A 25,257-nucleotide genomic window follows, 5' to 3' on the forward strand; every position below is an offset into this window, starting at 1 on the left:
TTTTGACCTGTATGTGTCTTAGCTCGTTTCCTCTTGGTAATTGGAACCTCTCCAAGAGTTCCCCCAGGGTCGACACTCTATTGCCCGTGTACATGTCCCTAACCGTCAATGTGCCCTCATTCTGTCTCCATCTTTTGAAGGTGGCATCCATTATTGTGGGAGTAAGCTGTGGTTGTTGCAGGTGGGGGTCATGGTGAACATTTTGGCCAGGCCAAAGTGTTGTCTCATTTGGTACCACATCTGGAGCATGGCTACTATCACTGGGCTTATCGAGTGCTTGGCCAGGGGGGACGGGAGTGTGGATGTGACTAGGGCTCGGAAGAATGTCCCTATGCAGGAACTCTTCTCCATCTCCACTGACTCTGCTCCCAGTTCCTTCACCCATCCCCTCACTCTTTCTGTTGTGACCGCCAGTGGTAGAACTGTAGGTTTGGGAGGGCCAGACCGCCTGTGTTTCTTTTCCTTTGTAGGACCTTTATTTGGATCCTCAGGCCCCCCCAAAACCACACAAATGCCGTGATTAGCTTGTCGAAAAAGGTCTTGAGGATGTAGATCGGGAGGGATCTAAACAGGAGGAGGAATCTGGGCAGTACGTTCATTTTGATCCTCTGCATTCTCCCTGCCAGGGAGAGTGGGAGTGGACTTTAGACTTCCTCCTTGAGACTCATCAGGTTCCGTTTGTGGCTCTGTGTCCAGTTGTGGGCTATTTGGATCCCCAGGTAGCGGAATTTATCATAGATTATCATAGAATTTACAGTGCAGAAGGAGGCCATTCGGCCCATCGAGTCTGCACCGGCTCTTGAAAAGAGCACCCTACCCAAGGTCAACACCTCCACCCTATCCCCATAACCCAGTAACCCCACCCAACACTAAGGGCAATTTTGGACACTAAGGGCAATTTATCATGGCCAATCCACCTAACCTGCACATCTTTGGACTGTGGGAGGAAACCGGAGCACCCGGAGGAAACCCACGCACACACGGGGAGGATGTGCAGACTCTGCACAGACAGTGACCCAAGCCGGAATCGAACCTGGGACCCTGGAGCTGTGAAGCAATTGTGCTATCCACAATGCTACCGTGCTGGTTTGGGCTTGTTTAAACGCCAGTCCCTCCAGCTCTGGGCCACCGGGAAGATCTCACGTTTGCTCAGGTTGAGTTTGTATCCCGAGATGGCTCCAAACTCCTTTAGGAGTTTCATTATCCTGGCCCGCGGGTTCGAGATGTAGAGGAGCAGGTCATCCGCGTAGAGTGAAACTCTATGCTCTCTGTCTCCCCTCTGGATCCCTCTGCACCCCTTTGCTGTTCTGAGGGCAATCGGTAGTACTTTGGTTGCCAGAGGGAACAGCAGCAGGGATAGCGGACATCCCTTCCTTGTGCCTCTGTGTAGCTGGAAGTATTTAGAGCTGGTGGTGTTTGTCCATACGTTCGCCAGGAGGTGAACCCTGGCCTGAACCCAAACCGTTCCAGTACCTCTATGAGGTACTTACATTCGACTCTGTCAAAGGCCTTTTCTGTGTCCAGGGAGACGATCACTTCTGGTGTTCTCTCCCCGGTCAAGGTCATTATCATGTTCAATAGGCGCTTGATGTTAGCTGCCTGCCCTTGACAAAGATGACTACCTCTGGCAGGGAACTCTCCAGCCGCTTTGTCAGGGTTTTTGCCAGGATCTTTGTGTCTGCATTGAGCAGTGGGCCTGTAGGACCCGCACTCAGTCGGGTCTTTGTCTTTTTTGGGCATCAATGGTATTGAGGCTTGTGCCAGTGATAGTGGCAGGGTGCCCCTTGCTAGAGAGTCTGCAAATATCTCTTGCAGGTGTGGGACCAATGCTGGTGCAAATCTTTTGTAGAAGTCTGCTTCTATCATCTCCCCTCGGCTTTCCAGCTGGGTTTGCCATCCTCCCCCTTCCTACCAACCCGTCTCTATGCGTTTCCCCCCCAAGCATTTCACGCTCTGTTTATCCCCCTCACCATCCCTCCTCACCCCACCCTCTAGAGTATTGTATGCTCCACTGTTAATGGTGACTGAGGGGCCATATTCAGCTTGAATATGAAACCGTTCAGCTTGCCTACACCAGTGAAGCGGTCAGCGTACAATTCAAGAACGTTGTGGCATGTGTAGGAATTTCCTATGTGATGGCAATCATGTGCAGACTTGTTGCTGGGTGGAAACTGATGTGTGGACCACATTATACAGATATGTGGCCACACAGAGGGTACATTTGTAAAAATGGGTGCGATTTAACCAAATGGGAATTTTGTCCCATTGCGGGCGTGTTTAGCGTGTGTTTCTCGGTGCTAGCAGTGCTGAGAAACACAACGCAATCTAACGTGACTCTGGTTAGATACGGCCCTCAGCAGGGAACATGCAGCCGAGGCTGTACTTAGTCCCGTTTCCTGCACTGAGGAGCCCCGCCGGCCGAAATGCCTCAGTGCAGGGAGAAATCACAACACAATGTTTACATGGCAATCCGATCTTTTGAGCACCCGACACAATCACGCACCCCTCCAAGCGCGGACTCACAGTATGGGGGTCCCCAGATCCACCCACCCACCCACACAGGGCACCCCCGCCTGATCACCACCGCGCAATAGATGGCACCTTGGCAGTGCCAGCCTGACACCTCGGCAATGTTCCTGCCAGCTGGCAGTGCCACCTGGGCACCTTAGTGCCAGGCTGGCACCTACATGGCACGGCCAGGGTGCCCAGGTAGCACCAGCAGTGCCAGGGTACCACCCTCCCCAGAGGGCATACTCCTGAGGGCCTCCAATCCCAAAGGAGACTCCCATGAGTTCCGTTTCGTCTGGTCCCCGTTTGTGGAGGCTAGTACTGAACGGCGCTCGCCCGATGTCTCCGAGGCGAAGGGGATAGATCCCAATGCCTTGGGTGCCTCGGGAAACTACATGTTAAAATGAGACTAGCTGTCTCACTCTAATATGCAGATTTGCCACAAAAGTGATCCCACCCACAATGGGCGAGTTTCACATTGTAACGTTTCGTAAAATGAGGCGTGGCGAGCCAGGTAGATCCCGGCAGTGGGGTCGCCCGGCATTTACCATGGTATGCTGTGGCGCACTGCTTTTCGGCGCAGTGTGGCTGGTTGATCGTGCCCGGTGTCTTTGAATGGGACTTGGATAATGGCATGGAAAATAATTTTTCCAAATTTGCTGATGACGCAAAGTTGGGTGACATTGTAGACAGTGTTGATGACAGCATAAAATTACAAAGGGGCATTGATAGACCTGGTGAATGGGCAAAACTGTAGCAGATAGATTTCAATGTAAACATGTGAGGTTATCCATTTTGGACCACAATAGGATAGATCGGCGACTGTTGAGATGGTATGAAGCTAAATTCAGTGGATGTCCAAAGAGACCTGGGGGTTCAGGTGCATAAATCTTTAAAATGCCACAAACAAGTGCTGAAAGTAATCAAAAAGGCGAATGGAATGCTGGCCTTTATATCTACAGGACTGGAATATAGAAGCATAGAATCATAGAAATATAAGGTCGCAGAAGTTATGCTGCAGCTATACAAAACCCTGTAAACAGATCTGGGCACCACACCTTAGGAAGGATATTTTGGCCTTGGAGGGAGTGCAACGTAGGTTTACAAGAATTATACCTGGACTTCAGGGGTTAAGTTATGAGGAAAGATTATACAAATTAGGCCTGTTTTCTCGAGAATTTAGAAGGTTAAGGGGTGATCTGATCGAAGTCTTCAAGACAGTAACAGGAAAAGACAGGCTAGGTAAGATAAACTGTTTCCACTGGTTGAAGAGTCCAGAATTATGTGGCATAGGCTAAAATAAAGGGCCAGAAAATGCAGCGGAGATGTTAGGAAGCACTTCGACACACAAAGGGTGGTAGAGGTTTGAAACTCTCTTCCACAAATGACAATTGATGCAAGATGAGTTTTAATCTTAAATGAGATACCTTTTGTTGAGCAAAGATATTCAGGGATATGGGCCAAAAGCAGGGACATGGAGTTAGGCCACAGATCATGCCTTGACTTCATTGAATGGCGGAGCAGGCTTGAGGGGCTGAATGGCCTACTCCTGTTCGTATGTTCCGAAATGTCCCTAGATCTTTCAGTGGTTTGCCGCGGTCACCAGGGAAAATGTCTGTATTCCCTGGTCTGCAGAGAATGCTGATGTTTGCTGCGCGTTTAGTCTCCTATGACATTGACAGATGCTCCTGTATCTGCTTGAGCATCTACATCCGAGCAGACGATGGTCACTTTCGCACATGATGCATACGTGGCACCCTTCTGATGATTTTCTGGCATGAGAGCAATGAACAGCATGCACGGAAGTTAAACTCGAGTGTGGTAGTTACTGCGGGCAGCCTCAATGTCAGTAGATACCAACCTGGACCAGACCCTAACACTTGCTATGACCCTGGACAGAAACCCAATATTTTATTTAATTTGTAAGACTGTGAGGAAAGGTTACTTTGATGATGGAGCGATTCCACGAAGAAATAAGGATACGGTATATTAAAACAAACTTTATTACTAACACAGTATTAAAATATCTTTAGCATCATAAAGAAAATAATAATAAAGACAATTGCCAGTTAAACAATGTTTAACAGTGACAATAAAACACCATCTCCTAACTGCTATCTTTTATCACCACTCAAGCAAAACCCATCTCAGGTCAAAATCCTCTTTTAAATACAGTTAGCCAAACCAGAAATACTGTAAAGAGATGCCTTGGTTAAACTGCTTTTAGAGAGAGAGAGACCCTTCAGGAAACCAGCTTTCAGATTTTTGCTTGTGTCAAACTACTGTTTAACCTGACAGCCTTTTCAGAAACCGTTGATCTGTCCTCAGGCAAAATCTTTTCAACTGAACTTCTTTGAAAGAAACTGCTGGTCTGTCCACAGTCAAATCTTTCACTGAACTCAACACTCAACACCCCTTGCTTCAGCCCATGGCTCCTCCCATTTAATACATAATTTTACTAAAGCTAAACACAATGGGCGTGATTCTCGATCGGCCGGCCCAAAATCGGGAAACTCAATTGGGCGGAGAATCAGTTCTGATGCCGAAATCGCAGTGGCTGCCGATTTGACGCCAAAATTACAATTCTCCGTCACCTCGTCAGCGGCGCCAATGCTTTCTGGGAGGCATGTACAGTAAAAATTGTTTGCATGTCATTAGCGGGCCTGACCCGGTATTCTCAGGGGCCTCCGCGATTTCTGCCTCCGATGGGCCGAGTTCCCGATGGTGTGGTTCACTTGTGCTTTTAAAAATCGTGAAACTGCCGCTGTGGCTAATGAGGGAGAGAGAGGAGGTAGGACACTGGGGTGGGAGGGGGGGGGGGCGCGACTGTTGGTCTGGCTGTGTTGGGGGGGGGGGGGGGGAGATGACGGGGAACGGACCGTGTGTCCGGGGTGATCCCCGCCCCCCGGGACTGGGGCGGTGCCCAGACATTATCGTGGCCTAAAAGGCAGTCATCTTGCTGGGCACCCCACTGACCAACCACCTTGGCCCCTCGTTCTGCAGAGTGACACCGGCTGTATGGGTGCCCCCACCCCCAGCACCCCACCCTCTGCCATACCCCCCACCACCCAACTGGCTGCCACCCATTCAAGGGTGACCCCCACTGTAGCCCCTAAGGGGCCACCAAACAGGGACCGTGAAGCATACTGCTGGCAAGGGTAGCGCCAGCCGACGGTACCCCTGACATCAGGGATGGGCGCCAGGGCCAGAGGCCCCCATGGTGCTGGGTGTCGACGGGGCCAGGGGTGCAGAGATGGGGGGCATGTGGCAGCAGAGCCCGCAGTGCCAACCGGGGCAACCATGCTAACATATTGGCCTTTCACCCGCTGCAGACAATGGGTATTGGAATTCAGCCAGCAATGGTAACCTTCCTGCTCGTCACCGCAGCCCTGGGGGATGCACTGTGGCTGTACGAGCTGGTGCTGCTCGAGGAGTAGGAGGAAGCTGCGGCAGCGGCGCATGCCCTAGAGGAACAGGAAGCAGCCGCCCAGGATGGAGAGCTAGATGCCCAACAGGCCGAGGAGGAGTAGGAGGTGGAAAGGAGGCGCCACATGAGTGTTTGTGTGTACCGGCAGCGCCTGTCATTCGAGACCTGCCGGACCGGGCTGCGGTCGAAGACTCCAGCTGAGCAGAGAGACAGTGCGACATATCTGCCAGGTAATGGTACACCTGGCATCGCGGGGTTATGGGGGAGGACACGTGCTCTCGGTGGCTGTCAATGTGACGGTCACCCTGAACTTTTATGCCATGGATCCGAGTGGGGACCTGTCCGGGATCTCACAGACCTCGGAGCACAGGTGCATCTGCACCGTCATAGAGGCACTATTTGCCCAGGCGGATCAATACATCCATATCAACGTGGACCGAGCCCGCCAGGCAGCGGGGTTCGTCACCATCGCCGACATGCCCCGGGTCCAGGGGGTGACCGATGGGGGGATGCATGCCCCCTACGAGGCACCTGTAGAAGACAGGCCGCTCACAAATGAAAGGGGTACCACTCGATAAATGTGCAGCTGATATGTGACCATCAGCATCATACACGTCTGCGCCCGATACCCAGTCAGTGTGCATGACGCCTTCATCCTGGCACACTAGGTAATCCCTGACATGTTTGAAACGCCACCACCCTCCGGCTGGGGGGTTGGCTCCTGGGCAACAGGGGTTTTCCGCTGCGGTCGTGGGTGATGACGCCTATCCAGAGGCCACAGACTGACGCGGAGACCCGTTACAACGACGCCCATGCAGCAACCATGGGTGTGATCGAGCGGTGCTACGGCCTCCTGGAGATGCGGTTCAGGTGCCTGGACCGCTCTGGAGGGGCCCTCCACTGTGGTGCCGCCTTGTTCTGCCCGCTGCCCACCAGATGCGGCAGGGACAGGAGCGGGGGAGTTCGTGATGCTGCGGTGTTCCGGCAGCTCCCTTGCGGGAGTCACCGGCATGGGCCCCACCACCTCCTCCTGCCTCGGGGTGCCTGATGGCCCTTGGGCTAGTCCCATGGGATGGGAGTGTGAGTGGAGCCATCCCCTGAGGCTCCTATGCCACCTGATGTTGCAAGTTATGGAGGCACACTCTGGTCTCGACATATCTGCCAGATTATGGCAGACCTGGCACTGTGGAGCAATGGGGGAGGACACCCTCTCCAGGTGGCTGTCAAGGTGATGCTCGCCCTGAATGGCTGGCAGCCATGGAGTACAGGGAGCGGACCATCTCCGTCTGGGACTCCATTCCATCACCCATTGACTGTGCCGCCACCTTCTGTGTTTGCGTCATATCAGCCAGTGACTGGGCCCTCTCCCTCTGGGATTGGGCCACCTCCCTCTGTGTCTGCGCCCCGTCGGCTAGCGACTGGGAAATGCTGCCGACGTCTTCAGCCATGGCCTTCTATGACTGGGCCACGCTCATGAACGCCGCTGCAATCTCCAGGTGACTTTCGCACATGGCTGTCGGTGCTGGATGCTCACCGACAACCCCTCATGTTGTCCCTGGCTCTGTGACTGCATCTCCACAATCGATGGGACTGTCCGTTCAAGAAGCCCATGGCCATGGCGGCCGGTATGGGTGCCGGCAATTGTGCAGGGTGGGTGCTCGGCCACCCTCCAGATGTGTGGGATGGGTTTAGTGCTAGGGGCACAGTGTTGCCTCCTCACCCTGGCTGCCCTGAGGAGGTTGTGCAGTTTTTTCTGGCACTGCTGGTTTGTCCGGATGGTGTTGCTGGTGGCACTGCCCGTCTCTGCCACCTGTGCCCAGACACAGTGAATGGCGGCAGGTGGTAGCTCCCTTCCCGGGCCCGGGTACAGGGTCAACCACCTCTTCACCACATCCAGGAGGATCTCCAGCTCGGCATCTGTAAATCGTGGAGCTGCCCTTCTTGCTGCCATCTTGTTGGTCGGGATGGTGTGTGTGAAGTGTCTATTCGGCGCTGCAGCTTGTCAGCCTCCTGAGTGTCAATCGCAAATCTGGCGAATCCTGCACTGTTTCTCATTGGAATCCACATAACGCACCGGTGCTAGCCCCTCAACAAGAGAGTGGACAAAGGTCGTGGTGAGGTTGTGCCACCGGCTAGAAGCTCTGTCTTGACACTACTCTGGAGCAAAGAGGATATCTTTGGCCCTTGTAATGGACCATCATGAGGATGTGATTGTGAATGGAGAATAGGGGCTCATTTAGCACCGTGGGCTAAATAGCTGGCTTGTAATGCAGAACAATGCCAGCAGCGGGGGTTCAATTCCTGTACCGACCTCCCCGAACAGGTGCCGGAATGTGGCAACTTGGGGCTTTTCACAGGAACTTCATTGAAGCCTACTTGTGACAATAAGCGATTATTATATCAACAGTCGCTGAATCGATCCAGGTGCGGCGCCAGTTTTGCTGTCATGGAACTCCACGGATCCTGCGCCGGCCTCAACATTTAGTCTCAGGGACAGAGAATCCAGCCCAATGTCTCTAATTATCTACTCCCCAGGAAACCTTCTTTATATAAACAAAATTCCATTAGCCAACTTCAGGTAAACAATATCCATGGTCTCAGATGCTTTAATTGTACCTCTTTAGCCAGAGTGTCAGTCTTTACTACAACAGATGCACACACACACAAACCCGGGCTTTTAAGCCTTACTGCACCAAATATATATCATACAATAGATCTGATATTCCTACATTCAACACACTGGACCCTGAAAATAATAGTGATCTTGCTCTGACAGCTTTTTGGCATAGTTGAGTGGAGAAATAACGTTTGATTATTTGTGTTCTGATTTCCTGTTTGCCATATTCAGCATGGCCAAAATCTCATCTGGTTGTTAGTTGCCTCATTATTGGTCAATTGTTTTATTTTCTTCTTGCCCAGTGCGCCAAACGTTTTGTACATTATATTTTTATTTATTGTGAAATATGTTGTTGACACATTTTTCAATTGACCAATAGTAATTTTCCTCAGCTGTAACTGCCTCAAAATATCTTCCAGTTCTTCACCTCCATAGTGGGCAGCACGGTAGCACAAATGATTAGCACTGTGACTTCACAGCGCCAGGGTCCCAGGTTAGATTCCCTGCTGGGTTACTGGCTGTGCGGAGTCTGCACGTTCTCCCCGTGTCTGCATGGGTTTCCTCCGGGTGCTCCGGTTTCCTCCGACAGTCCAAAGATGTGCAGGTTAGGTGGATTGGCCATGATAAATTACCCTTAGTGACCACAAATAAAGGTTAGGATGGGTTACGGGGATAAGGTGAAGTGAGGGCTTAAGTGGGTCGGTGCAGACTCGATGGGCCGAATGGCCTTCTTCTGCACTGTATGTTCTGTGTTCTAGTGGAGCCATAGGACCATTTCACATGTGTCAGCTGTGATTGCAAAACCTGCTATCACACCTTTGGAACACCAGAGCCACTTCTGCCAATGTGGGAATACAGATGGGAAAGACTCACAAGCCAAGGATGTCATTGACAACTATTTCAGAGGAAAGTGATGTGTTTCATAAATAAAAACAAAAATAAAAAGATAATGGATTTAAGCATTTTCCCCAATCGCCCGGGGCCGGCGGGGGCGGGATTCACGCCGGCCCCGGGCGATTCTCCGACCCGGTGGGGGTCGGAGAATCGCGCCCTAGATCTTTATTTTATGCTATCAGTCTTGGAACAAAGTATTCTTTGTGCACAATCGTACTAAATAAAATAACATATTGGTTTCAGTCCGGTATCCTAGCCATTGTTAGGGTCTGGCGTGGGATCGTAATAAAATATATACCATGTGTGCCTTCCACCTCCTAATCCTGAGTTGGACTGCACTTGTGTGTCTTAACAACAGGCAGCAGCCTCAATGTATTCCCAAATCTCTCACTTAAAATGCTGTCTGGCAGGAAGGAGAGAAATACCTTCCAAAGGTATCATACCCGAAAGCCATGTTTCATATTTTCACCCTGAATTTTGCCATGGTGAGTTTCTTGGGAAGATTCAGCAAGATGCATCCAGACTCAGAACTGCACATGCTGTTGAATACAAGGATTCCTTTGTTCTCCTCCTAGGCTCGCTCTGCTAGTACATGTGTATGGTTGTTCGAAGTGAACAAAATACACAATACAATTTTCAATACACTACACTGGATGGATTGAGGCAGGACAAGAGGGAGAGAAGGAGCAATGGGATTAGTTTTGGATTGATATGGGATGAAGGGAAAAGGTAGGTCAGTGGGATTAGTGAACGTGTGGGGCTCTGCAAACAGTTTTCCCTCAATGCTGAAGCAGCCATTATCAGAGTGATAAATGACACCGTGTGTGACCGTGACAAAGGGAAACTTTCCCTCCTCATTCTTCTCCAGCTGTCTGCAGCCTTGGACACGGTGACCACACCACCCTCCTCCAACACCTCTCCGTGGTTGTCCAGCTGGGTGGGACTGCTCTCACCTGCTCTCATTCTTATCTATCTAATCCCAGTCAGCGAATCACTTACAATGGCTTCTCTTCCTGTTCCAGCACCGTTACCTCTGGTGTCCCCCAAGGATCAATCCTTGAGCCCCTCCTCTTTCTCATCTCCATGCTTCCTGCGTCGCTGGCATTTCTCTAAAAGCACCAAAACCTCTCTCAGCCCTGCCACTAAAAACCTCCCTATATGAGGAGAAAGTTCCTCCAGTTAAATAGCTCACAGCAAATGAAAACAATTTGGAGTACAGTAACTGGTGCAATGAAGGAAATGCAGCAGCCAATCTGTGGGCAGCAATTTACCACAAACTGCAACGTGATAAGGATCAGATTATCTGTTTCAGTGGAGTTGGTTGAGGATTAAATGTTAGACCTGGGGGAGGTCCCCAGCTCTCCATCAAATAGCAGGGGGTATGTACCAGGAGCGTTACATCTACTTGAGATGGCCAAAGTTCATCATCACATCTGAAAAGATGACATTGAGAGTCCCTCAAACCGGCACTAAAACGTCAATCAGTATTTTGTGTTCAGCTCTCAGCAACAGTGAAACCACAAAATAAATATTGGATAGACGCTAATTCCCAGTGAAGAGAGACTATCAGATTAGCAATCGGAGTCCAGCATCAACCAATAACGATTGTAGCAATTCCTCTTTAACTAAAGACAAAGATTTCAACCACTTATTGCTGTAATGTGCCCAGTGTGTGCAATTGAATCATTTTAATGAACTTCCCACAGCAGTCTCTTTCTCCGTCTATGAGTCTCTCATATCCCACATGACCCATAAAGTGTGGTCTTTGTGTGTGGTAGGATGTCAGATCAGTAAAGTGGGCGTTCAGTGAATAAATTCCCAGTTTTTAAAGGCCTGCATCAACTGGATTGCTTTAACAAGCTTTCTGCCACCCACAGATGGAATCATGCAAGGATTTGATGGAACTGGGGAAACTGGACCCTTGCACTGCTTAAAATATCAACAGTAAGTCACAGCCCAGCGGAAGAATAGGCACAAAATACCAGCCTCAGCCTGTGAAGCCACAAGGAAATGGGCACAAGGGGAGGGATGGGACGGTGCTGCGAGAGAACTGCATGCCCTGCTATACCAGCAGGAAATAACGGTTCTGAACCAACTGAAGAGACAAAAAGGCTGCCCCAAAAGATTAACATACAGTGGTGGGGGGTGCTGTAATGATTGGACGGTGTGATTAAATCAACAATAATTGGACCATGTGATTTTGGAAACAGTGACTGGACCGTGTGTTGATACAGTGACTGGACCGTGTGTTGATACAAACAGTGACTGGACCGTGTGTTGATACAGTGACTGGACTGTGTGTTGATACAAACAGTGACTGGACCGTGTGTTGATACAAACAGTGACTGGACCGTGTGTTGATACAGTGACTGGACTGTGTGTTGATACAAACAGTGACTGGACCGTGTGTTGATACAAACAGTGACTGGACCGTGTGTTGATACAAACAGTGACTGGACCGTGTGTTGATACAAACAGTGACTGGACCGTGTGTTGATACAAACAGTGACTGGACCGTGTGTTGATACAAAGTGACTGGACCGTGTGTTGATACAAACAGTGACTGGACCATGTGTTGATACAGTGACTGGACCGCGTGTTGATACAAACAGTGACTGGACCGTGTGTTGATACAAATAGTGACCGGACCATGTGTTGATACAACCAGTGACTGGACCATGTGTTGATACAGTGACTGGACCGCATGTTGATACAAACAGTGACTGGACCGCATGTTGATACAAACAGTGACTGGACCGTGTGTAGATACAAACAGTGATTGGGCCCTGTGATTTTAAAAAAAGTGATTGGACCGTGTGATTATACAAACCGTGATTGGACCGTGTCATTATACAAACAGTGATTGGACCGTGTGATTGTACAAACAGTGATTGGACCGTGTGATCAGGGCAGCACGGTAGCATAGTAGTGAGCACAGTTGCTTCACAGCTCCAGGGTTCCAGGTTCGATTCCCCGCTGGGTCACTGTCTCTGCGGGGTCTACACGTTCTCCCTGTATCTGCTTGGGTTTCTTCCGGGTGCTCCGGTTTCCTTCCACAGTCCAACGATGTGCAGGTTAGGTGGATTGGCCATGATAAATTGCCCTTAGTATCCAAAGAAGGTGAGGTGGGATTACTGGGTTACAGGGATAGGGTGGAGGCATGGGCTTAAGTAGTGTGTTCTTTCCAAGAGCCGGCGCAGTCTCGATGGGCCAAATGGCCTCCTTCTGCATTGTAAATTTGATGATTCTATGAATTCTATGATTATACAAACAGTAATTGGACCGTGTGATTGTACAAACATTGATTGGACCGTGTGATTAAAAAGACAGTGATTGGATCTTGTGATTGTACAAACAGTGATTGGACCGTGTGATTGTACAAACAGTGATTGGACCGTGTGATTGTACACACCGTGATTGGACCGTGTGATTATACACACCGTGATTGGACTGTGTGATTATACAAACCGTGATTGGACCGTGTGATTATACAAACAGTGATTGGACTGTGTGATTATACACACCGTGATTGGACCGTGTGATTATACAAACTGTGATTGGACCGTGTGATTGTACAAACAGTGATTGGACCGTGTAATTATACACACCGTGATTGGACCGTGTGATTATACACACCGTGATTGGACTGTGTGATTATACAAACCATGATTGGACCGTGTGATTATACAAACAGTGATTGGACCGTGTGATTATACACACCGTGATTGGACCGTGTGATTATACAAACCGTGATTGGACCGTGTGATTATACACACCGTGATTGGACCGTGTGATTATACAAACCGTGATTGGACCGTGTCATTATACAAACCGTGATTGAACCGTGTCATTATACAAACAGTGATTGGACCATGCGATTATACAAACAGTGATTGGACCATGTGATTGTACAAACAGTGATTGGACCGTGTGATTGTACAAACAGTGATTGGACCGTGTGATTAAAAAGACAGTGATTGGACCGTGTGATTATACAAACAGTGATTGGACCGTGTGATTGTACAAACAGTGATTGGACCGTGTGATTGTACAAACAGTGATTGGACCGTGTGATTAAAAAGACAGTGATTGGACCGTGTGATTGTACAAACAGTGATTGGACCGTGTGATTAAAAAGACAGTGATTGGACCGTGTGATTGTACAAACAGTAATTGGACCGTGTGATTGTACAAACAGTGATTGGACCGTGTGATTATACACACCGTGATTGGACCGTGTGATTATACACACCGTGATTGGACCGTGTGATTGTACAAACAGTGATTGGACCGTGTGATTGTACAAACAGTGATTGGACCGTGTGATTAAAAAGACAGTGATTGGACCGTGTGATTGTACAAACAGTGATTGGACCGTGTGATTAAAAAGACAGTGATTGGACCGTGTGATTGTACAAACAGTAATTGGACCGTGTGATTGTACAAACAGTGATTGGACCGTGTGATTATACACACCGTGATTGGACCGTGTGATTATACAAACCGTGATTGGACCGTGTGATTATACAAACAGTGATTGGACCGTGTGATTATACAAACAGTGATTGGACTGTGTGATTATACACACCGTGATTGGACCGTGTGATTATACACACCGTGATTGGACCGTGTGATTATACAAACCGTGATTGGACCGTGTGATTATACAAACAGTGATTGGACCGTGTGATTATACACACCGTGATTGGACCGTGTGATTATACACACCGTGATTGGACCGTGTGATTATACACACCGTGATTGGACCGTGTGATTATACAAACCGTGATTGGACCGTGTGATTAAAAAGACAGTGATTGGACCGTGTGATTATACAAACAGTGATTGGACCGTATACTGGTTACATCTTCAAAGAATTCCAACTGATTTGTCAAGCATGATTTTCCCTTCATAAATCCATGCTGACTCTGACTGATCCTGCCACTGCTTTCCAAATGTTCTGCTATAAAGTTCTTGATAATGGATTTAAGCGCTCTCTCTCCGCCGCCTTGTCGGCGGATCGGTTTCTCAGGTCCGCGGAAACCGCCCTGATCCGGCACAGCAAGCAGCACAATGGCCGAGGAATGCATAACTGCAGGCAGTCTCATGAATGTTAACACAGCACTTCAGGAAGTGCTTAAAACTGCATACATCCACGATGACTTGTGTTGTGATCTCCGGGATGTTGTCAAGGTGCTGGACAAACGACAAGCTCACTTGTGTGTCCTGGCAGGCAATTGTGATGAGGCACAGTATGTTAAGTTGGTAGAGGCACTCTGTGCAGAGCATCAGATCAACCTGATTAAGGTTGATGACAACAAAAAACTTGGTGAATGGGTAGGCCTGTGCAAAATAGACAGAGAAGGAAAACCTCGCAAGGTTGTAGGCTGCAGCTGTGTTGTTGTCAAGGATTATGGCAAAGACTCACAAGCCAAGGATGTTATTGACAACTATTTCAGAGTGTTATAACCTGCCTACTTACTATTGGCTGGGGACTAATGACTATCCCACAATCCTGTGGGAGTATGAGCTTCCCCAATGAGGGGGGGCGGAGAAACCACTAGTAAACTCCTAGTATAAATAAGCTGGCCAGTTCAGGAACCAGCAGGAAGGAGTATGTAGCAAGAGAAGTTACTGCAACTGTTATGTATATATGTTATAGTAAATAAATGTTATTACTTTGTATCCTTAAAACTCGTGCTAGATTCTTCGTGGCCCGTACAAAACTGGCGACGAAGGTTAAAGTGAATAGCTGTCTACACTGCTGAAGCCACCTCCCTGGATTTTTGTTGGATACAGGTTGCAAGTTGTTTTCTATTATACCATGCCTCTGTACGGACGTTTGGATGTTTTTGATGCTGCGCTGGAAAGCTGGAACCAGTGCACACAACGGATGCGTTACTATTTCCGGGCAAACAATATCACTGAAAACGAGCGCCAGGTGGTCATATTGCTCACCGCCTGCGGGCCGCATACGTTTGGGGTGATTAGGAGCCTTACGTACCCAGCTGTGCCGGACACCAAAACGTTTGATGAACTTATGAATATAGTGGGGCAACATTTTAACCCAACCCCGTCCACGATAGTCCAGCGTTACCGGTTTAATACCGCTGAGAGGACCTCTGGATAATCCCTTGCCGATTTTCTATCCAGGCTACGCAGGATTGCGGAGTACTGTGACTATGGTGAGACCTTGTCAGAAATGTTATGCGACTGTTTGGTTTGCAGTATTAACAATGCGGCCACCCAGAGAAAGTTGTTAGCGGAGCCAACATTGACTTTTCAACAGGCCATTCAAATAGTATTGTCCCGAGAGAGTGCAGAGCGAGGAGTACAGGAGCTACAGGGAATGGAAGTGCATGCCTTGGGGCGCAACCCCTTCCGTCCGAAAACGTCCCCCCGCACTCCTGCGGTACCTTGGGCGAGGCAACGTCCGGACCGACGCCAGTGGCCGTCGGACATTCCCCCCCGAAGGGAGCCTTCTCCAGAGCCAATGGATGAGGAGCCATGTCCGTGTCAGACTTGTAGGCGCCGACCCCGTCGCGGACGGTGGTCCTGGGGGTGCCAGAGGCGCCGTTGTTCCAACCGAAACTGAGACCAGCCCAGGGGCCGTAACTGGGACCAGCCCAGAGGCCGTACCTTCCATGTGGATGAACCTGCGGCGACTACTCCTAAGGACGTGGAGACGGAGGACAACTGCCTGCAGCTGCATTGTGTGGCAGCTCCCCGTGTGGCCCCCATTAAGGTGACAGTACGGGTCAATGGCCACCCGCTTGAGATGGAGTTGGATACTGGCGCAGCGGTCTCCGTGATCGCCCAAAGGACATTCGACCGCATCAAGCAGGGTATACAGACCCTTACATTAACCGACTCACAGGCCAGGTTGGCCACCTACACGGGGGAACCACTGGACATTGCAGGAACTACAATGACCCCTGTTGTCTATGGACGCCAGGAGGGGCGTTTCCCACTTATCATGCCATGGGCCCAGCCTGTTGGGTCGGGACTGGTTGCGCCATTTGCGGTTGCAATGGCAGCACATCCTCCAAACAGTTTCTGAAGGGTTGACTGGGGCTAGGCCGATACCCAGATGTATTCCAGCCTGGTTTGGGGAAAATAAAAGGGGCTGTAGCCCGTATCCAAGTTGAACCAGGAGCCACGCCGCGCTATTTCCGGGCGCGCCCAGTGCCTTACGCCTTGCTCGAGAAGGTAGAAGGGGAGCTCACTCGTTTGGAGAGTTTGAGTATTATCAGGCCCGTCCGTTTTGCTGACTGGGCAGCACCAATTGTACGTGTAATGAAGCCAGATGCCACAGATCGCTTGTGTGGTGACTATAAACTTACAGTGAATACGGTTTCCCGAATCGACCCATATCCAAAGCCTCGCATAGAGGAACTCTATGCGAAACTTGCAGGTGGACTCTCGTTCACAAAATTAGATATGAGTCACTCCTACCTGCAGTTGGAGCTGGACCCTGCCTCCCGACCATATGTAACGATTAATACACACCGGGGCCTGTATGAATATACACGGTTGCCCTTTGGAGTATCCTCTGCCTGCGCAATTTTTCAACGCGTTATGGAGGGCATTTTGAGAGGTTTACCACGTGTGGCTGTCTACCTAGATGACGTTTTGATTACAGGGACGTTGGAGCAGGAACATTTGGAAAATCTGGAGGCTGTCCTTAGACGCCTTTCGGAGGCTGGAGTCCGTTTACGTCGCACAAAGTGCGTATTTCAGGCAAAGGAAGTAGTCTACCTAGGTTATCGGGTGGACCGCGAAGGTCTGCACCCCGTCGCAGAGAAGGTGCGCGCAATTCAACATGCCCCCGCCCCGACTGACACTTCGCATCTTCGTTCTTTTCTCGGTCTCGTAAACTATTATGGGAAGTTCCTCCCCAATCTGGCAACTATGCTGGCCCCGTTGCACCTTCTGCTAAAGAAAAATCACACCTTTTTTTACCTGTGCCGTTTGCACCGATGTGTACCATGACCACTGGCTGTTTCCCCTTCCCCTCCAGAATGTCCTGTACCCGCTCCGAGACATCCTTGACCCTAGCACCAGGGAGACAACATACCATCCTGGAGCCTCGATTGCAGCCACAGAAACGCCTGTCTATTCCCCTTACAATTGAATCCCCTATAACTCTTGCACTGGCACACAGTTTGGACTGTGAGATTATACAAACAGTGATTGGACCCTGTAATTATACAAACAGTGATTGGACCATGTGATTATGTATTCAGTGATTGGACCGTGCGGTTATACAAACAGTGAGTGAGCTGTGTCATTATACCAACAGTGATTAAACCATGTGATTTTACACACCGTGATTGGTCCGTGTGATTACACAAATAGTGATTGGACAATGTGATTATACAAACCGGGATTAGACCGCGTGATTATACAAACGCTGATTGGAATGTATGATAAAGAAACAGTGTTTGGACCGTGTGATTATAGAAACAGTGATTGTGTGATTATACAAACCCTGATTGGACCGCTTGATTATACAAACAGTGATTGGACCGTGCTTTGTCCAGGACTATTTCCTCATAGCGGGTGAGGACGCTGAGGTCTTGAAACGCACCGTCCTATTTGGCCCTTTCCCACTGATTGTGTGCCAACTTCTCCTCCGGGAATACAGAGGGGGGCATTGTGAGCCGAACAGCGATTGGACCTTGTGATTGTACAAACAGCGATTGGACCTTGTGATTGTACAAACAACGATTGGACCGTGTGATTGTACAAACAGTGATTGGACTGCGTGATTGTACAAACAGCGATTGGACCTTGTGATTGTACAAACAGCGATTGGACCGTGTGATTGTACAAACAGTGATTGGACCGCGTGAGTGTACAAACAGCGATTGGACCGTGTGATTGTACAAACAGTGATTGGACCGCGTGATTATACACACCGTGATTGGACCGTGTGATTATACACACCGTGATTGGACCGTGTGATTATACACACCGTGATTGGACCGTGTGATTATACAAACCGTGATTGGACCGTGTGATTAAAAAGACAGTGATTGGACCGTGTGATTATACAAACAGTGATTGGACCGTATACTGGTTACATCTTCAAAGAATTCCAACTGATTTGTCAAGCATGATTTTCCCTTCATAAATCCATGCTGACTCTGACTGATCCTGCCACTGCTTTCCAAATGTTCTGCTTTAAAGTTCTTGATAATGGATTTAAGCGCTCTCTCTCCGCCGCCTTGTCGGCGGATCGGTTTCTCAGGTCCGCGGAAACCGCCCTGATCCGGCACAGCAAGCAGCACAATGGCCGAGGAATGCATAACTGCAGGCAGTCTCATGAATGTTAACACAGCACTTCAGGAAGTGCTTAAAACTGCATACATCCACGATGACTTGTGTTGTGATCTCCGGGATGTTGTCAAGGTGCTGGACAAACGACAAGCTCACTTGTGTGTCCTGGCAGGCAATTGTGATGAGGCACAGTATGTTAAGTTGGTAGAGGCACTCTGTGCAGAGCATCAGATCAACCTGATTAAGGTTGATGACAACAAAAAACTTGGTGAATGGGTAGGCCTGTGCAAAATAGACAGAGAAGGAAAACCTCGCAAGGTTGTAGGCTGCAGCTGTGTTGTTGTCAAGGATTATGGCAAAGACTCACAAGCCAAGGATGTCATTGACAACTATTTCAGAGTGTTATAACCTGCCTACTTACTATTGGCTGGGGACTAATGACTATCCCACAATCCTGTGGGAGTATGAGCTTCCCCAATGAGGGGGGGCGGAGAAACCACTAGTAAACTCCTAGTATAAATAAGCTGGCCAGTTCAGGAACCAGCAGGAAGGAGTATGTAGCAAGAGAAGTTACTGCAACTGTTATGTATATATGTTATAGTAAATAAATGTTATTACTTTGTATCCTTAAAACTCGTGCTGGATTCTTCGTGGCCCGTACAAAACTGGCGACGAAGGTTAAAGTGAATAGCTGTCTACACTGCTGAAGCCACCTCCCTGGATTTTTGTTGGATACAGGTTGCAAGTTGTTTTCTATTATACCATGCCTCTGTACGGACGTTTGGATGTTTTTGATGCTGCGCTGGAAAGCTGGAACCAGTGCACACAACGGATGCGTTACTATTTCCGGGCAAACAATATCACTGAAAACGAGCGCCAGGTGGTCATATTGCTCACCGCCTGCGGGCCGCATACGTTTGGGGTGATTAGGAGCCTTACGTACCCAGCTGTGCCGGACACCAAAACGTTTGATGAACTTATGAATATAGTGGGGCAACATTTTAACCCAACCCCGTCCACGATAGTCCAGCGTTACCGGTTTAATACCGCTGAGAGGACCTCTGGATAATCCCTTGCCGATTTTCTATCCAGGCTACGCAGGATTGCGGAGTACTGTGACTATGGTGAGACCTTGTCAGAAATGTTATGCGACTGTTTGGTTTGCAGTATTAACAATGCGGCCACCCAGAGAAAGTTGTTAGCGGAGCCAACATTGACTTTTCAACAGGCCATTCAAATAGTATTGTCCCGAGAGAGTGCAGAGCGAGGAGTACAGGAGCTACAGGGAATGGAAGTGCATGCCTTGGGGCGCAACCCCTTCCGTCCGAAAACGTCCCCCCGCACTCCTGCGGTACCTTGGGCGAGGCAACGTCCGGACCGACGCCAGTGGCCGTCGGACATTCCCCCCCGAAGGGAGCCTTCTCCAGAGCCAATGGATGAGGAGCCATGTCCGTGTCAGACTTGTAGGCGCCGACCCCGTCGCGGACGGTGGTCCTGGGGGTGCCAGAGGCGCCGTTGTTCCAACCGAAACTGAGACCAGCCCAGGGGCCGTAACTGGGACCAGCCCAGAGGCCGTACCTTCCATGTGGATGAACCTGCGGCGACTACTCCTAAGGACGTGGAGACGGAGGACAACTGCCTGCAGCTGCATTGTGTGGCAGCTCCCCGTGTGGCCCCCATTAAGGTGACAGTACGGGTCAATGGCCACCCGCTTGAGATGGAGTTGGATACTGGCGCAGCGGTCTCCGTGATCGCCCAAAGGACATTCGACCGCATCAAGCAGGGTATACAGACCCTTACATTAACCGACTCACAGGCCAGGTTGGCCACCTACACGGGGGAACCACTGGACATTGCAGGAACTACAATGACCCCTGTTGTCTATGGACGCCAGGAGGGGCGTTTCCCACTTATCATGCCATGGGCCCAGCCTGTTGGGTCGGGACTGGTTGCGCCATTTGCGGTTGCAATGGCAGCACATCCTCCAAACAGTTTCTGAAGGGTTGACTGGGGCTAGGCCGATACCCAGATGTATTCCAGCCTGGTTTGGGGAAAATAAAAGGGGCTGTAGCCCGTATCCAAGTTGAACCAGGAGCCACGCCGCGCTATTTCCGGGCGGGCCCAGTGCCTTACGCCTTGCTCGAGAAGGTAGAAGGGGAGCTCACTCGTTTGGAGAGTTTGAGTATTATCAGGCCCGTCCGTTTTGCTGACTGGGCAGCACCAATTGTACGTGTAATGAAGCCAGATGCCACAGATCGCTTGTGTGGTGACTATAAACTTACAGTGAATACGGTTTCCCGAATCGACCCATATCCAAAGCCTCGCATAGAGGAACTCTATGCGAAACTTGCAGGTGGACTCTCGTTCACAAAATTAGATATGAGTCACTCCTACCTGCAGTTGGAGCTGGACCCTGCCTCCCGACCATATGTAACGATTAATACACACCGGGGCCTGTATGAATATACACGGTTGCCCTTTGGAGTATCCTCTGCCTGCGCAATTTTTCAACGCGTTATGGAGGGCATTTTGAGAGGTTTACCACGTGTGGCTGTCTACCTAGATGACGTTTTGATTACAGGGACGTTGGAGCAGGAACATTTGGAAAATCTGGAGGCTGTCCTTAGACGCCTTTCGGAGGCTGGAGTCCGTTTACGTCGCACAAAGTGCGTATTTCAGGCAAAGGAAGTAGTCTACCTAGGTTATCGGGTGGACCGCGAAGGTCTGCACCCCGTCGCAGAGAAGGTGCGTGCAATTCAACATGCCCCCGCCCCGACTGACACTTCGCATCTTCGTTCTTTTCTCGGTCTCGTAAACTATTATGGGAAGTTCCTCCCCAATCTGGCAACTATGCTGGCCCCGTTGCACCTTCTGCTAAAGAAAAATCACACCTTTTTTTACCTGTGCCGTTTGCACCGATGTGTACCATGACCACTGGCTGTTTCCCCTTCCCCTCCAGAATGTCCTGTACCCGCTCCGAGACATCCTTGACCCTAGCACCAGGGAGACAACATACCATCCTGGAGCCTCGATTGCAGCCACAGAAACGCCTGTCTATTCCCCTTACAATTGAATCCCCTATAACTCTTGCACTGGCACACAGTTTGGACTGTGAGATTATACAAACAGTGATTGGACCCTGTAATTATACAAACAGTGATTGGACCATGTGATTATGTATTCAGTGATTGGACCGTGCGGTTATACAAACAGTGAGTGAGCTGTGTCATTATACCAACAGTGATTAAACCATGTGATTTTACACACCGTGATTGGTCCGTGTGATTACACAAATAGTGATTGGACAATGTGATTATACAAACCGGGATTAGACCGCGTGATTATACAAACGCTGATTGGAATGTATGATAAAGAAACAGTGTTTGGACCGTGTGATTATAGAAACAGTGATTGTGTGATTATACAAACCCTGATTGGACCGCTTGATTATACAAACAGTGATTGGACCGTGCTTTGTCCAGGACTATTTCCTCATAGCGGGTGAGGACGCTGAGGTCTTGAAACGCACCGTCCTATTTGGCCCTTTCCCACTGATTGTGTGCCAACTTCTCCTCCGGGAATACAGAGGGGGGCATTGTGAGCCGAACAGCGATTGGACCTTGTGATTGTACAAACAGCGATTGGACCTTGTGATTGTACAAACAACGATTGGACCGTGTGATTGTACAAACAGTGATTGGACTGCGTGATTGTACAAACAGCGATTGGACCTTGTGATTGTACAAACAGCGATTGGACCGTGTGATTGTACAAACAGTGATTGGACCGCGTGAGTGTACAAACAGCGATTGGACCGTGTGATTGTACAAACAGTGATTGGACCGCGTGATTATACACACCGTGATTGGACCGTGTGATTATACACACCGTGATTGGACCGTGTGATTATACACACCGTGATTGGACCGTGTGATTATACAAACCGTGATTGGACCGTGTGATTAAAAAGACAGTGATTGGACCGTGTGATTATACAAACAGTGATTGGACCGTATACTGGTTACATCTTCAAAGAATTCCAACTGATTTGTCAAGCATGATTTTCCCTTCATAAATCCATGCTGACTCTGACTGATCCTGCCACTGCTTTCCAAATGTTCTGCTTTAAAGTTCTTGATAATGGATTTAAGCGCTCTCTCTCCGCCGCCTTGTCGGCGGATCGGTTTCTCAGGTCCGCGGAAACCGCCCTGATCCGGCACAGCAAGCAGCACAATGGCCGAGGAATGCATAACTGCAGGCAGTCTCATGAATGTTAACACAGCACTTCAGGAAGTGCTTAAAACTGCATACATCCACGATGACTTGTGTTGTGATCTCCGGGATGTTGTCAAGGTGCTGGACAAACGACAAGCTCACTTGTGTGTCCTGGCAGGCAATTGTGATGAGGCACAGTATGTTAAGTTGGTAGAGGCACTCTGTGCAGAGCATCAGATCAACCTGATTAAGGTTGATGACAACAAAAAACTTGGTGAATGGGTAGGCCTGTGCAAAATAGACAGAGAAGGAAAACCTCGCAAGGTTGTAGGCTGCAGCTGTGTTGTTGTCAAGGATTATGGCAAAGACTCACAAGCCAAGGATGTCATTGACAACTATTTCAGAGTGTTATAACCTGCCTACTTACTATTGGCTGGGGACTAATGACTATCCCACAATCCTGTGGGAGTATGAGCTTCCCCAATGAGGGGGGGCGGAGAAACCACTAGTAAACTCCTAGTATAAATAAGCTGGCCAGTTCAGGAACCAGCAGGAAGGAGTATGTAGCAAGAGAAGTTACTGCAACTGTTATGTATATATGTTATAGTAAATAAATGTTATTATTTTGTATCCTTAAAACTCGTGCTGGATTCTTCGTGGCCCGTACAAAACTGGCGACGAAGGTTAAAGTGAATAGCTGTCTACACTGCTGAAGCCACCTCCCTGGATTTTTGTTGGATACAGGTTGCAAGTTGTTTTCTATTATACCATGCCTCTGTACGGACGTTTGGATGTTTTTGATGCTGCGCTGGAAAGCTGGAACCAGTGCACACAACGGATGCGTTACTATTTCCGGGCAAACAATATCACTGAAAACGAGCGCCAGGTGGTCATATTGCTCACCGCCTGCGGGCCGCATACGTTTGGGGTGATTAGGAGCCTTACGTACCCAGCTGTGCCGGACACCAAAACGTTTGATGAACTTATGAATATAGTGGGGCAACATTTTAACCCAACCCCGTCCACGATAGTCCAGCGTTACCGGTTTAATACCGCTGAGAGGACCTCTGGATAATCCCTTGCCGATTTTCTATCCAGGCTACGCAGGATTGCGGAGTACTGTGACTATGGTGAGACCTTGTCAGAAATGTTATGCGACTGTTTGGTTTGCAGTATTAACAATGCGGCCACCCAGAGAAAGTTGTTAGCGGAGCCAACATTGACTTTTCAACAGGCCATTCAAATAGTATTGTCCCGAGAGAGTGCAGAGCGAGGAGTACAGGAGCTACAGGGAATGGAAGTGCATGCCTTGGGGCGCAACCCCTTCCGTCCGAAAACGTCCCCCCGCACTCCTGCGGTACCTTGGGCGAGGCAACGTCCGGACCGACGCCAGTGGCCGTCGGACATTCCCCCCCGAAGGGAGCCTTCTCCAGAGCCAATGGATGAGGAGCCATGTCCGTGTCAGACTTGTAGGCGCCGACCCCGTCGCGGACGGTGGTCCTGGGGGTGCCAGAGGCGCCGTTGTTCCAACCGAAACTGAGACCAGCCCAGGGGCCGTAACTGGGACCAGCCCAGAGGCCGTACCTTCCATGTGGATGAACCTGCGGCGACTACTCCTAAGGACGTGGAGACGGAGGACAACTGCCTGCAGCTGCATTGTGTGGCAGCTCCCCGTGTGGCCCCCATTAAGGTGACAGTACGGGTCAATGGCCACCCGCTTGAGATGGAGTTGGATACTGGCGCAGCGGTCTCCGTGATCGCCCAAAGGACATTCGACCGCATCAAGCAGGGTATACAGACCCTTACATTAACCGACTCACAGGCCAGGTTGGCCACCTACACGGGGGAACCACTGGACATTGCAGGAACTACAATGACCCCTGTTGTCTATGGACGCCAGGAGGGGCGTTTCCCACTTATCATGCCATGGGCCCAGCCTGTTGGGTCGGGACTGGTTGCGCCATTTGCGGTTGCAATGGCAGCACATCCTCCAAACAGTTTCTGAAGGGTTGACTGGGGCTAGGCCGATACCCAGATGTATTCCAGCCTGGTTTGGGGAAAATAAAAGGGGCTGTAGCCCGTATCCAAGTTGAACCAGGAGCCACGCCGCGCTATTTCCGGGCGGGCCCAGTGCCTTACGCCTTGCTCGAGAAGGTAGAAGGGGAGCTCACTCGTTTGGAGAGTTTGAGTATTATCAGGCCCGTCCGTTTTGCTGACTGGGCAGCACCAATTGTACGTGTAATGAAGCCAGATGCCACAGATCGCTTGTGTGGTGACTATAAACTTACAGTGAATACGGTTTCCCGAATCGACC

At 49.7% G+C, this 25,257-nt stretch overlaps 1 protein-coding gene and 3 pseudogenes across 7 annotated transcripts in view; all 4 read left to right on the forward strand.

Annotated features, from left to right (window-relative positions):
- The window catches only part of LOC140426646 (retinoic acid receptor RXR-gamma-A-like), a 547,996-nt gene that overhangs the window by 26,140 nt on the left and 496,599 nt on the right, over positions 1–25,257 (forward strand). The gene's annotated exons all lie outside the window — the stretch shown is intronic.
- LOC140427223 (small ribosomal subunit protein eS12 pseudogene) lies at positions 14,493–14,915 on the forward strand (annotated as a pseudogene).
- On the forward strand, positions 18,716–19,136 carry LOC140427224 (small ribosomal subunit protein eS12 pseudogene; annotated as a pseudogene).
- Positions 22,937–23,357, forward strand: LOC140427225 (small ribosomal subunit protein eS12 pseudogene; annotated as a pseudogene).

The sequence above is a fragment of the Scyliorhinus torazame genome, chromosome 7, assembly GCF_047496885.1.
Source record: "Scyliorhinus torazame isolate Kashiwa2021f chromosome 7, sScyTor2.1, whole genome shotgun sequence".
In the NCBI taxonomy this organism is placed as follows: domain Eukaryota; kingdom Metazoa; phylum Chordata; class Chondrichthyes; order Carcharhiniformes; family Scyliorhinidae; genus Scyliorhinus; species Scyliorhinus torazame.